Raw genomic sequence first — 14,387 nt, forward strand, 5'->3', positions numbered from 1 at the left:
CAAAATACCTTTGCCAAAATCTCTTTTCTGTTCAGTCTCATAGGAAGGGCCCTAGGGAGGAAGACTGTCAGGGACAGGGGCTGAATTAAGCTGTGTTGCCAGGAAATGGTATGAGAGGGGACCCCAGAGCTACAGACCTGGTGTAGGGGCTCTAAGCATCTATACACATGATCTTGATCTCCTCTGAATATCCTGGAGTCTGCATAGAGCTGGGGTATAGACCTTGCAGCTGATTCCATGGGAGATAGAAACCTGCCACCCAATGGAAAGAAGTGGAATAAACTCCATAAGGAGAGCCACACATAAGGACAACACCCATAAGGGTGTTCCATCTTGGGGTACATCTGGACTACAAGCCTCTTTCGAAAGAGATTGTCTAGACAGCCACAAGACTTTCAAAAAAGCGATCCGCTTTGCAGGAGCGATCCGCTTTTTTGAAAAAGAGCACCCAGGCAATCTGGACACTCTCTTTCGAAAAAAGCACTGTTTGCATTCAAGAATGCCTTTTTTCAAAGAAGCTCTTTTGAAAAAAGGCATTCCTCCTCGTAAATGTAGGTTTACTAATATTGAAAAAACCATTGCGTTCTTTCAATTTAATTTCAAAAGAACGCGATGGCAGTCTAGATGCAGGTGAAGTTTTTTTGAAAAAAGGCCAGACACACCCTAGGAGCTATATTTCTTTCGTGCATGGAAGTTCTGATTAAAGGGACGCAAACTCTTTTCATTCAACTTCAAATGTAAAGTCAAAGTGGAGAAATGTGACTGACAAGGAGGGATCAAGATGAGATATGCAGAACCTCAAAAGGTGAGAGAAGATATATGTGCAATCCCAGAGCAGATGATAGTCAAGTGTTTTCTGACAGGAGAATTATATGGGGGTTGAAAATATGGCCAGAAACTTTTGTTTTCTAATCTGGATCTGCCACTGCTGTGGGCAAGTTAGCCATAACTCTGTGTAAGAAATAAAACATAATAAAGACAATTAATAACAACGTTTTAGTATATTTTTACATTTTCAAAACAACATACATTCTACATATGTAATCCTTACTTTTCCTTTTGTAAAATGAGAACAGAAGCAATAAGGATTACATATGTAGAATGTATGTTGTTTTGAAAATGTAAAAATATACTAAAACGTTGTTATTAATTGTCTTTATTATGTTTTATTTCCGAAACCTGGATACCCTGCAATCAGTCTGGATCCTAATTAAAGCGTTATTTATCTTTGTTTAGCCTGATTTCAATTAGTTCAAACATTTTCTACAGAGTAGAGTGGTCATCTGCTCCTTGGACTCTTTTTTGTTCATTATCTACATTGTATAATAAAATGGAAGTGCCATATGTAGATACACGGACTCTCTGTTTTTATAGTCCTCATGAGAGTCCATTTCATTGAAACCCATTGTCTGAATCAAAAGAAAGCACAAGGAAATTTCTCTGTTGCCTACCATGTAGGTACATTAGCTTGCTGATTTTGGGCCCAATGTGAGAGCCAAATGCATTGCGGATGCAATTATGTTGACTACAGTGGAATTGTCCACTTCTGCCAGAGGTCATTTAGCCCTAACAGTAGAACAATGACTAGGTAAGGAAAAGAGGGGAACACGTGGCTGATTCTGCATTTTTGTTGGTAGTGGGTGGGTGGCAAAACATCTCTGTAAGCCACAAAATGAGGTACCCTGACTTCAGTATGGATGTGCAGGGGTAATCCTCATTTAACACTTTTTTAAAGTGTGCCCATAAAGCACATTGTTGTGTTTAATGTAGAACTATATTTTTTCCTTCAGCATTTTTATTTAACATTTTAGCAAATGTTACTAATAAACCATAAGAATCCATATAGGAAATAATCTAAAGGTTGAGAGGAAAATTAGCTTTGCCTGAGAAAATCCTTTTACAAGATAAGAGGTAGGTCTAGGTATCAACTTTTTACTATACCTGGAAAAAGTGACAAATAGTCATAAGCATGTACCATATGGGCTTGGGGAAAATGTGCTGATGGGAGGTCAGATGATGGCTTTTCTGTGTGTAGAATTAATTTATCTTCAATATCAGAGTGAAGAGCTCCTTGTTGTGCTTTGCTGCATATTTAAATTTCACCAGGTTCAGGTAGATAAGCATTATTTTTCTGAGGCTACGTCTAGAAGGCAAGCTTCTTTCGGAATAGCACTGGTTCTTCTGCCTGAGGCGCCTTTGTACCCATCAAAACTGGAACTGGTTTTGTTCTTAACAGAGCAAACTTTCTTCCTACTGAGTCCCCATTCTCACTCTGCTGTGATAACATGCTCTCAAACATCTGTGGAAATGGAGAAGAAAAACAAACTAGTGTGGTAATCCCAGTTTTATCAAGTATCTTTATTGGTTGTACAGGGATTACCAGGGTTTCTCAACCTTCATTGCATTGTGACCCCTTCTGATAACAATTACTACGCAACCCGGGGTGGGGGAGGGACTGAAGTCTGAGCCCACTCAAACCCCACCACTGCAAGTGGGAGAATGAGATCTTCAAGTGAAATCTTCAGCCTCAACTAGGAGGACTTTAAACTGAGCTCTGTTGCCCAGGGCTGAAACCCAAGGTTTCAGCTTCAGCCCTGGAGAGTGGCGTATGGGCTTGGGCTTCAGCCTTGTGCCCCAGAAAGTCTAAGCCAATCTTGGCGACCCTGTGAAAACAGGTTTGCAACCCACTTGGGGCCTGACTCTCAGTTTGATCGCTTTTGCCTCGTGCAACGAGGTTTACAGGATCGGTCGCCAAAGGCTTTCCTTGCCAACTGATCCCCGACTTGACTGCTGCTTTGTGCTGACAAACAGCTGAGCCAGCACAACGCAGCGACCATTTTTATTCTAATAAAGCGGGGATATTTAAATCCCCTCTTCATTGACTATGTCAGTATGTCTAATGTACATGCCTCTGTTGGCAGAGGCATGTAGTCTAGACATACCCCAAGGGAAGTGTAGCTAGGAGATAGAAGGGCAAGGAAATGACTCACAGCGAAGGAGGAGGAGGAGACAGCCATGCTGCATTTGATCTCTGTCTGGCTTTATGCTGGTATGACTTCACTGACTGTAACTGAGATACTCCTGATTTATGATGAGTAAACGTGATCAGAATCAGGCCCAGTGTATTTTACTATAAGTCTGAACCTACCAGCCATGATAATCTCAGTCAGGCATAATGTTGTTCTTAACAACAACCACAGGACACACCACATAAATACCAACCCTGGAACTTTCCCTTGCAACAAACCCCGTTGCCTACTTTGTCCACATATTTACTCTGGTGACACCATCACTGGACCTAACCATGTCAGTTATATGATCAAGAACACATATTCCTGTTCATCCAGAAATATAATGTATGCCATCATGTGCCAACAGTGTCCTTCTGCTATGTATATTGGAGAGCCTTCTCAGACACTTCGCCAAAGAATTAATGCCCACGAATCAGATATCAGACATCTTCACAAGGAAAAACCAGTTGCTTTTCATTTCAACCTAACTGGACATAATCTTAATGACCTTACTACATGCATCTTACTTCAAAGAGACTTTAACACTGGACTACAGAGGGAAACTTCAGATCTTTCTTTCATGCTTAAACTTGACACTTAACGAATGGGCCTTAACAAAGATGCTAATTACCTTAACCTTTACAAAGATAGCTTCCCCACTTATCACCCCTGATTAGCCATTCATTGACTCATAAATAGCTATTCCCTCCCTCTCCCTCACCAAACCTTCTGTACTAAATCTGATTTGTCAGTTTAATAATGTGTATATTTTTTTCATTGTATTCTTTTGGTATATATGGTTATGCCAATTCTCTTCCAGAATACGATCTGAGGAAGTGGATCTGGCTCCAAAACAAAAGAGGGCTTATACCTCGTGGGGAGAGGAATAACTCCTGTGCAAGAAGCCCTCTGTTCCGATGCTTTACTGTAAATTTACTTGCTCAAGAACGCACGTGCAGTGTAGACGCGCCACAAGTTTTTGCCCAAGAATGGCCGTTCTTGCACAAGAAGCCTGCAGTATAGATGTAGCCTAAATGTTTTCCTCATATATTTTCCTAGCACTGCCTCTAAATATTTGAGTAATCTGCTGGTTTGATTCTGTGCTTGAAATGCAAGTGGTTCAATCAGGGTTGGATTACCCAATAGGCAGACTAAGCACATGCTTAGGGCACCAGCAAAGCAGAGGCACCAGAAAAAAAGAAGAAGAGATTTTATGGTATAGTATTGTTTTTAGTTTGAATTACATATTGGGGGCACCATAATCTTTTCAGTGCTTAGGGCCTCTAAAGGTCTCAATCCAGCCCTGGGTTCAATGCAGTTAATGTCTCACGCCATAAAACTAGCACCCAGCTGCACAAGCCCATTTCATCTGTGAAATGGTAAGAATCAGAATACATCCTTTGACTTAGTCTGGGCTAGGGCTTCAGTCCTGCTTTCCATGCTATGGATTGTTTGCTGAACATCCAGGGCTGTGAAAGATGCTCTCTCGATTGTAGTCACAACAAAGAGGGATGGAGGGAGAAGGCTGGAAAAAAGGAAGGTGGTGTGTCAGTCAATCGCATGAGGCTTTTAATTCTTAGAACTAAGCAAGACATAATGAGAGTAAAGGCATGTAAAAAATTGTTGCTTTACTGACCAGGAGAGGGAGATGTTGATTTCATTTCTGAAGCATCGGGAATATCTGAATGAAGAAAGCAACACCACATCTCTCTTAAAACCTGCTGCAATAGTTCTGTATCCTCTTCAGCTAGCTATGAGTATCTCTCTCTTTTTATTTTGTCTAAATTCCTTGCTAGCTCCACTCATGTTTAAATTATCAGGAAGGAAAGGAGACACGTCGCACCCTCCTCTAAATTCCCCATACATATCTAAAAATCCACCCTTGGTTCTATTTCTCAAATAGCTGTAACCCTGCCAGCTCCTCATATACTGGGACACGGCCTCTTCCTGCAAGGGGCTATCATCTCCTCTGCCCTGCATGTTACTGTGCACCTAACCCAACGTTTCTGAAAAAAATGGGTAGAGGAACTCTGCAACATCAAACAGGACAAATGCACACTTTTGGGGGGAGGAGGGTCAGGACAGCTGGAGCAGGGCTTAAAAGAGAAACAGTTGTGGCCAATTGGGATGTCTGATTGTTCTAATGTGGTAGGAGGGAGAAGAGGGGAGGAACCACCAGAGTCTTAATGTCCTCTGTGTGTGTGTGTGTGTGTGTGTCTCCTCTCTGTACATGTTCTGGGTCCAGGCAGACACTTGAGAATAGGGATGGCTCCATTTTGCCCCCTACCTCCGGTGCAGGATTCCCTCCAATGGCTGTTTCTTGCTTTTCTAAGTAATACACTGTAACCATGCCTCTGTGGGTCACAATGGAGAATACCTAATTTAGGACAAACTGCTGAGAGAGAGGACAGACACCCCAGAACTGATGGATATTCTTTCATAAGATAGACCAAATCAGCAACAAAAGTAATCTGTTTCACCACACTGGCTAACAAGAAGTCACAAAAGCAGGTCTTTGGCATTCCAGTCCTTGATTCAACACCCAGACACAAAGCTTAAAGATTCTGGGAGTTATTTCAAACAATTTAATCAAACAAAATCACGGGTGGGCAATAAAATGGTGGCAGTTTGCCAGGGTTAGTCCCAGTGGGCTGCTGCTACTATATTTACCTGAACCTCTGCAGGTACCAGTAATCACAGCTCATGTTGGCAGTAGATCACTGTTCTCAGCCAACAGGAGTCACAGGAAGTGACATGGACCAAGACACTGCTTCCTGTAGCTCTTGTTGGCCAGGAATGGTGATCCAAGGCCAACGGGAGCTGTCATTGCCAGTACCTGTGAAGGTTCAGGGAAATATAGCAGTAGGGGCCCACCAGGAGCTGGATCCAGCCTATGGGCCAGTATTTTCCCACCATGATCAAAAACATTCTTCTGATCCCAAAGTACCAGCCACGTATCCAGGTGAATACATAACTCAGATCTTATTCAATAATCCCACTGTTGCCAATCCTTTAGTATCTAATATCTGAAGGTTTATTTATAAAAAAGGAAAGAAAGACAAATGTGAGAGTTAAAACTATTTAAAGAAATCAAATACATACAATTATTGAAAGTTCTTGGTTCAGGATTGTAGCCGTGGTAGAATAAACTGGTTGCTCTGGTTGCTTCCAAATCACTGGGAAGTCTTCAGTCTCTTGGTTAGAATAACTTCCATTAGAGTAAGTCCATAGTCCAGAGGTTTGAGCAGGAAAGAGGCAGAATGGATATGTTTCTAGGGCCTTTTATAGCTTCCGTGAAGTGAAGGCAATCTCACTGTGAAAAATTATGGGGAACAAGATGGTGTTTGGAGTCACATGGGCAAGTCAGATGTCCATGCATGATTTTGCTTCGTCAAAGTACAAGCCATAACCTATTCTCCAAATGGAATGTTCACAAGAAAGGCCATTTACTATAGATAGGTGTCTCCCATGGTCCATTGTGAGTTAAGTGTTCCTCGATGAGCCATTTAACTTCAATAGCCCTTCAAAATGTGCTGGCTAAATACCTTGTGGGTACTACCCAGAAACAAATATTTGAAATCCAGGTATAGAGCCAATATTCATAACTTCAAATTAAAAATGAAACATGCTTAGAAATAGCATAATCAAATTCAGCAAATCATAACGTTTCTATTGATACTTTACTTGACACATTTCAGATATGATTTGTTGCAATTATATAACAGTGGTAGCAACAAATCTGATATGGTCATATTAAAATCTGATAACACCTATTGTGGCTTTTTGCTTTTGGCACATAGTAGTGATTGTGATGACTGTTCATGTCATAATAAGGACACTACCTGTCATGGCATTGAACAAGCAAATCAAAGCATTGAAAGTACTGATTTGTTTTCTGTATTTCTTGATAATTCAGAACTTTTTTTCATTTGGACTATTATTAAATCATGTAACCTCTTCCCATAAAAATAATACTGATGCTGGTTGAAGTCTGATGTAAGCTGTGATGGTGTGCTATGTAACATCCACATAAAGTAAACATTGTGCACACTCTCCTCAAAATATTCTCCTTGACACCCAAAGTATCTGAATGTCCTGACACGGGGTTCCTTCAAGACCACATTCAATTTCCTTTATTCATGTCAGTTCCAATAGAATCATGTGTGAATCATAGAATCATAGGACTGGAAGGGACCTCGAGAGGTCATCGAGTCCAGCCCCCCGCCCTCAAGGCAGGACCAAGATCTGTCTACACCATCCCTGACAGATGTCTGTCTAACCTGTTCTTAAATATCTCCAGAGAGGGAGATTCCACCACCTCCCTTAGCAATTTATTCCAATATTTGACCACCCTGACAGGAATTTTTTCCTAATGTCCAATCTAAACCTCCCTTGCTGCACTTTAAGCCCATTACTCCTTGTCCTGTCCTCAGAAACCAAGAGGAACAAATTTTCTCCTTCCTCCTTGTGACACCCTTTTAGATATTTGAAAACCACTATCATGTCCCCCCTTAATCTTCTTTTTTCCAAACTAAACAAGCCCAGTTCATGAAGCCTGGCTTCATAGGTCATGTTCTCTAGACGTTTAATCATTCTTGTCGCTCTTCTCTGTACCCTTTCCAATTTCTCCACATCTTTCTTGAAATGTGGCGCCCAGAACCGGACACAGTACTCCAGATGAGGCCTAACTAGTGCAGAGTAGAGCGGCAGAATGACTTCACGAGTTTTGCTTACAACACACCTGTTGATACAACCTAGAATCATATTTGCTTTTTTTGCAACAGCATCACACTGTTGACTCATATTCAACTTGTGGTCCACTATGACCCCTAGATCCCTTTCCGCCATGCTCCTTCCTAGACAGTCGCTTCCCATCTTGTATGTATGGAACTGATTGTTCCTTCCTAAGTGGAGCACTTTGCATTTCTCTTTATTAAACCTCATCCTGTTTACCTCTGACCATTTCTCTAACTTGCTAAGGTCATTTTGAATTATGTCCCTATCCTCCAAAGAAGTTGCAACCCCACCCAGTTTGGTATCATCTGCAAACTTAATAAGCGTACTCTCTATCCCAATATCTACATTATTGATGAAGATATTGAACAGTACGGGTCCCAAAACAGACCCTTGCGGAACTCCACTTGTTATCCCTTTCCAGCAGGATTTAGCACCGTTAACAACAACTCTCTGACTATGGTTATCCACCCAATTATGCACCCACCTTATCGTGGTCCTATCTAAGTTATATTTGCCTAGTTTATCAATAAGAATATCATGTGAGACCGTATCAAATGCCTTACTAAAGTCTAGGTATATGACATCCACCGCTTCTCCCTTATCCACAAGGCTCGTTATCCTATCAAAGAAAGCTATCAGATTAGTTTGGCATGACTTGTTCTTCACAAACCCATGCTGGCTATTCCCTATTACTTTATTACCTTCCAAGTGTTTACATATAATTTCCTTAATTACCTGCTCCATTATCTTCCTGGGACAGACGTTAAACTGACTGGTCTGTAGTTTCCTGGGTTGTTCTTATTCCCCTTTTTATAGATGGGCACAATATTTGCCCTTTTCCATGGAATCTCCCCTGTCTTCCATGATTTTTCAAAGATCATAGCTAAAGGCTCAGATACCTCCTCTATCAGCTCCTTGAGTATCCTGGGATGCATTTCATCAGGACCTGGTGACTTGCTGACATCTAACTTTCCTAAGTGATTTTTAACTTGTTCTTTGTGTATCCTATCTTCTAAACTTACCCTCTCTCTGCTTGTATTCACTACGTTAGGCACACCTCCAGACTTCTCGGTGAAGACCGAAACAAAGAAGTCATTGAGCATCTCCGCCATTTCCAAGTTTCCTGTTACTGTTTCTCCCTCCTCACTGAGCAGTGGGCCTACCCTGTCCTTGGTCTTCCTCTTGCTTCTAATGTATTTATAAAAGGTCTTCTTGTTTCCCTTTATGCCTGTAGCTAATTTGAGCTCATTTTGTGCCTTTCCCTTTCTAATCTTGCCCCTGCATTCCCGTGTTGCTTGCCTATATTCATCCTTTCTTATTTGTCCTAGTTTCAATTTTTTATATGACTCCTTTTTTATTTTGAGATCATGCAAGATCTCCTTGTTAAGCCAAGCTGGTCTTTTGCCATAAAAGTAAGGTTGCTATTCAGTGTGAAGAAGAGGGCCAGAATCTGGATTTTAATATGGGTGATTATAGTTGGGTCTAATATTTGGAATCCAGTGAGATTTTTATCTGAGAATGTATTTGTGCTTTGCAATGAGGGTAGAGCATCCTACATATTTGTTACACCAGAAATGACATTTAAAGAATAAAAATTCAGATCCTTAAAGGATTTTCCATTGCAGAAGTGGATACATGAGATCTATTCATTGTTTCTTCACTCACATTGAGTATTGCCTTTCTCCATTGAAATTGATGTGGTGTAGTCAGAGTAAGATGTTGCGCACTATTAGAAATGATATTAGAATCTGACCCTATCGCATTTTATGCGACTAGAGAGAAGCTACTGTATGTCAGACATTTACTCAGGCTGGACCAGATGCTGGACCAGAGCTCAGAAGGTAATGAAGCTCAGCCCTAAGAGCTAGATTGGAGTGTTTCATTTGAAAGAATGTGTCTGTGTAATCTCAGTATTCAGGATCAAAAAGAATACATCTAGTAAAACTGATTCCTTGGTAATTCTTTCCAAGAAACTTGAAAAATAAGGACAGTAAAGGAAAATATAAGGTACGAAACAGAACATATGAGAATGCCCTTTTGAAAATATGCTGCAGCATAATTTGGCTTTCCAATGTGAATACAAAAATAGAGATAATTTACTGTGGGTTTTGGAAAGTGGCTGACATGTTGTGCTACTTATGGAAAACTTCAGCTTGGCAAGGTGCTGATACTATGTTGTTATACTTTGTAGAACACAAAAGGAAAACATTGTACCCATTTTTAAAATTCCAGGCTCAGGGTTTGGTGTATTGGATTTTGGCCAAAATTTGGGAATAAGTATAAATGGTTACATTTAATCCTCAATTAAAATACCTTACTTGCTGCTACCAGAAGGGTATTTTTAATCCCTAAAACCAGAGGAGAATGTTTTTTGTCTCAAAATACATGAAGAAATAATCAATAACAATGCTATATTTCTCAATGACCAAATAAAAATATTTATCTCATGAGAGAATTCTACCAGATAAGTTTTTCTACATTTGTTGGTTTTTGCAATATGTGAATATATGCACTATATTACACCAATTTGCAACAAAATCTATGCCCCACATCTTTTTCAAACTGATTTGCAATTAGGGGCTGTAGTTTCATTTTGATGTAAAGTACATATCTGATGTCATTCTCTGATGTTCTAGTCACCAAAATCCTTGATCTAATTACAGTTCATAACTAATAGCTGTTCTTTTTTACTATCTGAACATCAAGTTAATCTCTTCTGTCGTATGTAAACTTTAAAAATAATAGTAATTATACTTTCTGCCTGGATCGGCTGATAAGATAGGATTTCCTGGTATATATGTACTAACTTGTATGCATGTGATTGCTTACACTAGCATATAGACATGTGATTTTTAGACCTGCAATTGCACAGGCATGGCTTAGATAACCAAGCTGTAAGTGTCAGCATGGAATGAGTTGTAAACCTGACTAGAGGCTTACAACCATAGCCAATGCAAACCCAATGGGACCCAATGACAAGTATCAGGTTTGGATTAGGTTGGCTGTGACTTGTATAGCAAGCATTCAGGTTCTTATCACTGAGGGCAGATTGTGGCAAGCTACGATGTGAACCTATCCTGCACCAGCCAGCTGTCAACTAACTGTCTGGGTAGCACCCCGCTGATGCATGAATGACCAGTTTGTTAATGCAATTTGATCTAAGCCTGTTTGAAAGAGGACTAGATCAAAGCATGTTAACAAATTGCTTGTGTGGATGTCAGCGGGGTGTATAGTCAGTAACAGGCTAGAGTGGGGGTCAGTTCAGTACCTTAGTTTGCCACAAACTAATTCTTCATGTAGGCAAACCCTTCATTTGAAACACATAGATCTGGCACATTGGAGTTCGGTTTGGGATTGGTTCCGAACTAGTTGAATTAAGATAGGGCTTTAAAATTAGGCCCAAGCAGACCTCTAAACCTGATGGCATTAATATTCCATTAAAAATCATACTACCAGCAGGGATGAGAGAGGGAAACCTGTAGGATGAATAAGAATAACAATGCTTGACTCTGCTGGAGGGAAGTTTGCAATGGGATCTAGCCTGGATGTTGCTCTGAACAAATGAAAGAGGAAATGTACAAACATCAGAGTGTAAAGGGAAAGGAGAAACACTGCATTACAGATTGTGGAGTTGCAATATTATAAAGAGCACAACCATGACAAATGAGGAGTTGACATTATTAAACCTGGGCATGTAAATTACTTACAAGAGAGGCAAGTAGTATACTGAGGCATCATTATAGTATGCTCTTCTTGAGGATAGAAGGATGCTTGCTTCTGTTCTTTGTGTGTATTTTTTTGCCTGGAGCACTACTGACCCTCACCAACCAAATGCTGTATTTGTTCTACAACTAATCTGGATGCACATTTCAAGTTAAGAGGTAACTGATTTTCTCTGTTTTTTCACCACATCTGTAATTCTGGATAATAATATTGCCATATCTAAAACTCTTTTTGACTGGTGAATGTTTAATTGTCTTCACCAAATCTAAGCCATAGTAGAAAACAACTTCAGTTCTTATGGTGGTGGTGGGAAATTCATAGCATGTTGCTGAGGATTCAGTGCATACATTGAGGCTAAGTCTACATTGGCATCCCTTTCCGGAAAAGGGATGCTAATGAGATGAGTCGGAATTACAAATCCACGGGGGATTTAAATATCCCCCGCGGCATTTGCATTTACATGGCTGCTGCTTTTTTCTGGCTTGGGGATAAGCCGGAGAAAAGCGCCACTCTAGACGCGATTCTCCGGAAAATAAGCCCTTTTCCAGAGGATTTCTTATTCCTACTTTCTTATTCCTACTTGAAAGTAGGAATAAGAAATCCTCCGGAAAAGGGCTTATTTTCCAGAGAATCGCATCTAGACTGGCACTTTTCTCCGGCTTATCCCCAAGCTGGAAAAAAGCGGCAGCCATGTAAATGCAAATGCCGCGGGGGATATTTAAATCCCCTGCGGATTTGCAATTCTGACTCGTCTCATTAGCATCCCTTTTCCAGAAAGGGATGCCAATGTAGACGTAGCCTGTAGGTACTGTGCTATTCTTACAACCCTGGTGATATGATACAAAATCCTGGTTCCAAAATGAGAAACTCCAGTTTTTTTGATCACCCAAACAAATGAAAATGGTTAAGTATTAATAATCGAATGTTCTGTTGCAATTGGCCAAGTTGTCCTAGTTTTTCAACACACAGGGTGCTATGCATATATGTTAAAGGTACACCCAGCAGAGGATTGAAATTGCTAATGCTGACTGGTGCTATGCTTCATCTGTGCAAATGTTTCCAATTCCAGAAGATGCAAAAGTGCCTGTGGTACAGCTTGCCAGCTCCCGTGCTGGTTTCCTGGTTCTTTTACTTGTTTTTTTTTTAAACAGGCTTCAGTGGAAGCTACAGATTCGTTGCAGACTTGGCTGCCTTGCTATCTGCAGCTAGCACCCATTGGTTATGCTCTTCAGCCAATGGCACCATTCCCAGGGTTTTTTCCTTATAGTCTAATGGTAATACACTTCTGAAATGCAGTTCTTACACATTCTCCAAGCATCTGTCCTTTCTGCACAAACCAATATGAAATGTTATGAATCTGGACAAATATATAAACATAAAAGCTCATTTTCACTTCTTGCCTAAGTGAGATTCAAACCTCCTATTCCATAGCATATTGTTTTGTAGCAGTTCCTTAAATTAGGGTTTAGAGAGAGCTTATTAGCATGAGCTACCAGTGCATTCACATCCATCATGCTGAAATAGGCAATCTATACCTGGTGAATCTATAAGGATTTGAACAAAAAAAAAGCTGTTTTTGTTGCTTTTGTTAATTTTCAATTCTTCAGAGAGTAAAAGTCTTGGCCAAAGCCTCTTTGAAGGCAAGGGAAAGTGTTTTAATTGGCTATAGTGGGTTTTTGGATCTGGCCATAAATACAGTATGAAATGTTTATTAGTAACTCATCATATTTATAAAGTCATTAAAGAAAACAAAGTGTCTGGCTAGTCCAACAAGACATTCTATCAATTGTTCAGTTGAAATACTGTGGCTTTTGCAACATAGCCACTTCTGAAGTGAAAGTTCTTTTTTATAACATTGATACATTTGACCTAATTATTTACTGAATTACTGAAACATATTGTTGGTAGTATAACTAACTTGGCACAACAGAACATTTATCCACAAATACCCATCAAAGGAACATACCAGTTGAAAGAAGACTTTTCCCTACATCAAATTATTAGATAGAATACAACGGTGGATAACACTTAAATTACTACCTGTCAAAAGATGAAACCTGTTAAACTTCTTGTAAATCAAACAGTAAATTACAACAATAAGTTTAGTTGTTAGGGAAAAGATATAGTGATCTAGAAAGTGACATGATGGAAACTTGTATTACAGATATCTTAAAAGAATAAATCTATGAAAGTAAACATTTATTTTTTAAACAAAAGTTCTAGTCACAGGCTTTTTGAATATCTCATAGATTAAGTTTCATGTTATTTCTTCATTTATTCACTAGATGGCAGGAGAAGATCAGTATGCTCAGACAGCAGAAGCTAGTACTGATTATTTCAGCTGACCAAAACAAAAATGACAGTCTGTACTGAAAGTGACCAGTTTGGATGAATGGGAAGAGAAAGGGAAAAAGAGACTGTTTGTTTCATATAGGCAGAAAAGAATAATAAATTTAGAGTTCACCACCCCTGACTGATCTCCAGAACCCCTTGATTCCTACCCATGCTCCACCTGCCCCAGGATGTCCATGCCCTATCCAGTCCTCCTGCTCCCTACTCCTGGACTGTCCCCCAGGACTCCTGTCTCTAATCTACCCACCTAATCTTTACTCCCTAACCATTCCCCCTGGGACCATCGCCTCCTATTAACCTCCCTGCTCTTTACCCTGGCACTCCCTACTTCTGAACACCTTTTCCTGGGACTGTCCCTGCTCCCCAGCCCCTGACTATACCACTCTGAAGCACCAGGTCTGGCGGCACTGTTGCTGCATTGCATAGCTGGAGGTGCAGTCACTCTACCCCGAATGTTGGGATTAGTGGTGCGGTGACTGCACTGCCCAGACACTGGAGGAACTGTGGCTGGGCGGGAGGGAAGGAGGAAACAGAGGCTAACCTTCTCGGGTGGCTGAATTACTG

At 40.4% G+C, this 14,387-nt stretch overlaps 1 long non-coding RNA gene across 1 annotated transcript in view; it reads right to left on the reverse strand.

The window, feature by feature from the left end:
• Positions 1-1,911: 1,911 nt before the first annotated feature.
• LOC112547715 (uncharacterized) overlaps positions 1,912-14,387 on the reverse strand; it is a 126,025-nt gene continuing 113,549 nt past the window's right edge. The window contains exons 6-8 of the long non-coding RNA XR_012906370.1: positions 6,114-6,324; positions 4,648-4,692; positions 1,912-4,536 (exon numbers count right to left, since the gene is read on the reverse strand). This is a non-coding gene — a long non-coding RNA (uncharacterized LOC112547715). The remainder of the gene's footprint in view (positions 4,537-4,647; positions 4,693-6,113; positions 6,325-14,387) is intronic.

This window comes from Pelodiscus sinensis, chromosome 10 (assembly GCF_049634645.1).
Source record: "Pelodiscus sinensis isolate JC-2024 chromosome 10, ASM4963464v1, whole genome shotgun sequence".
In the NCBI taxonomy this organism is placed as follows: Eukaryota; Metazoa; Chordata; order Testudines; family Trionychidae; genus Pelodiscus; species Pelodiscus sinensis.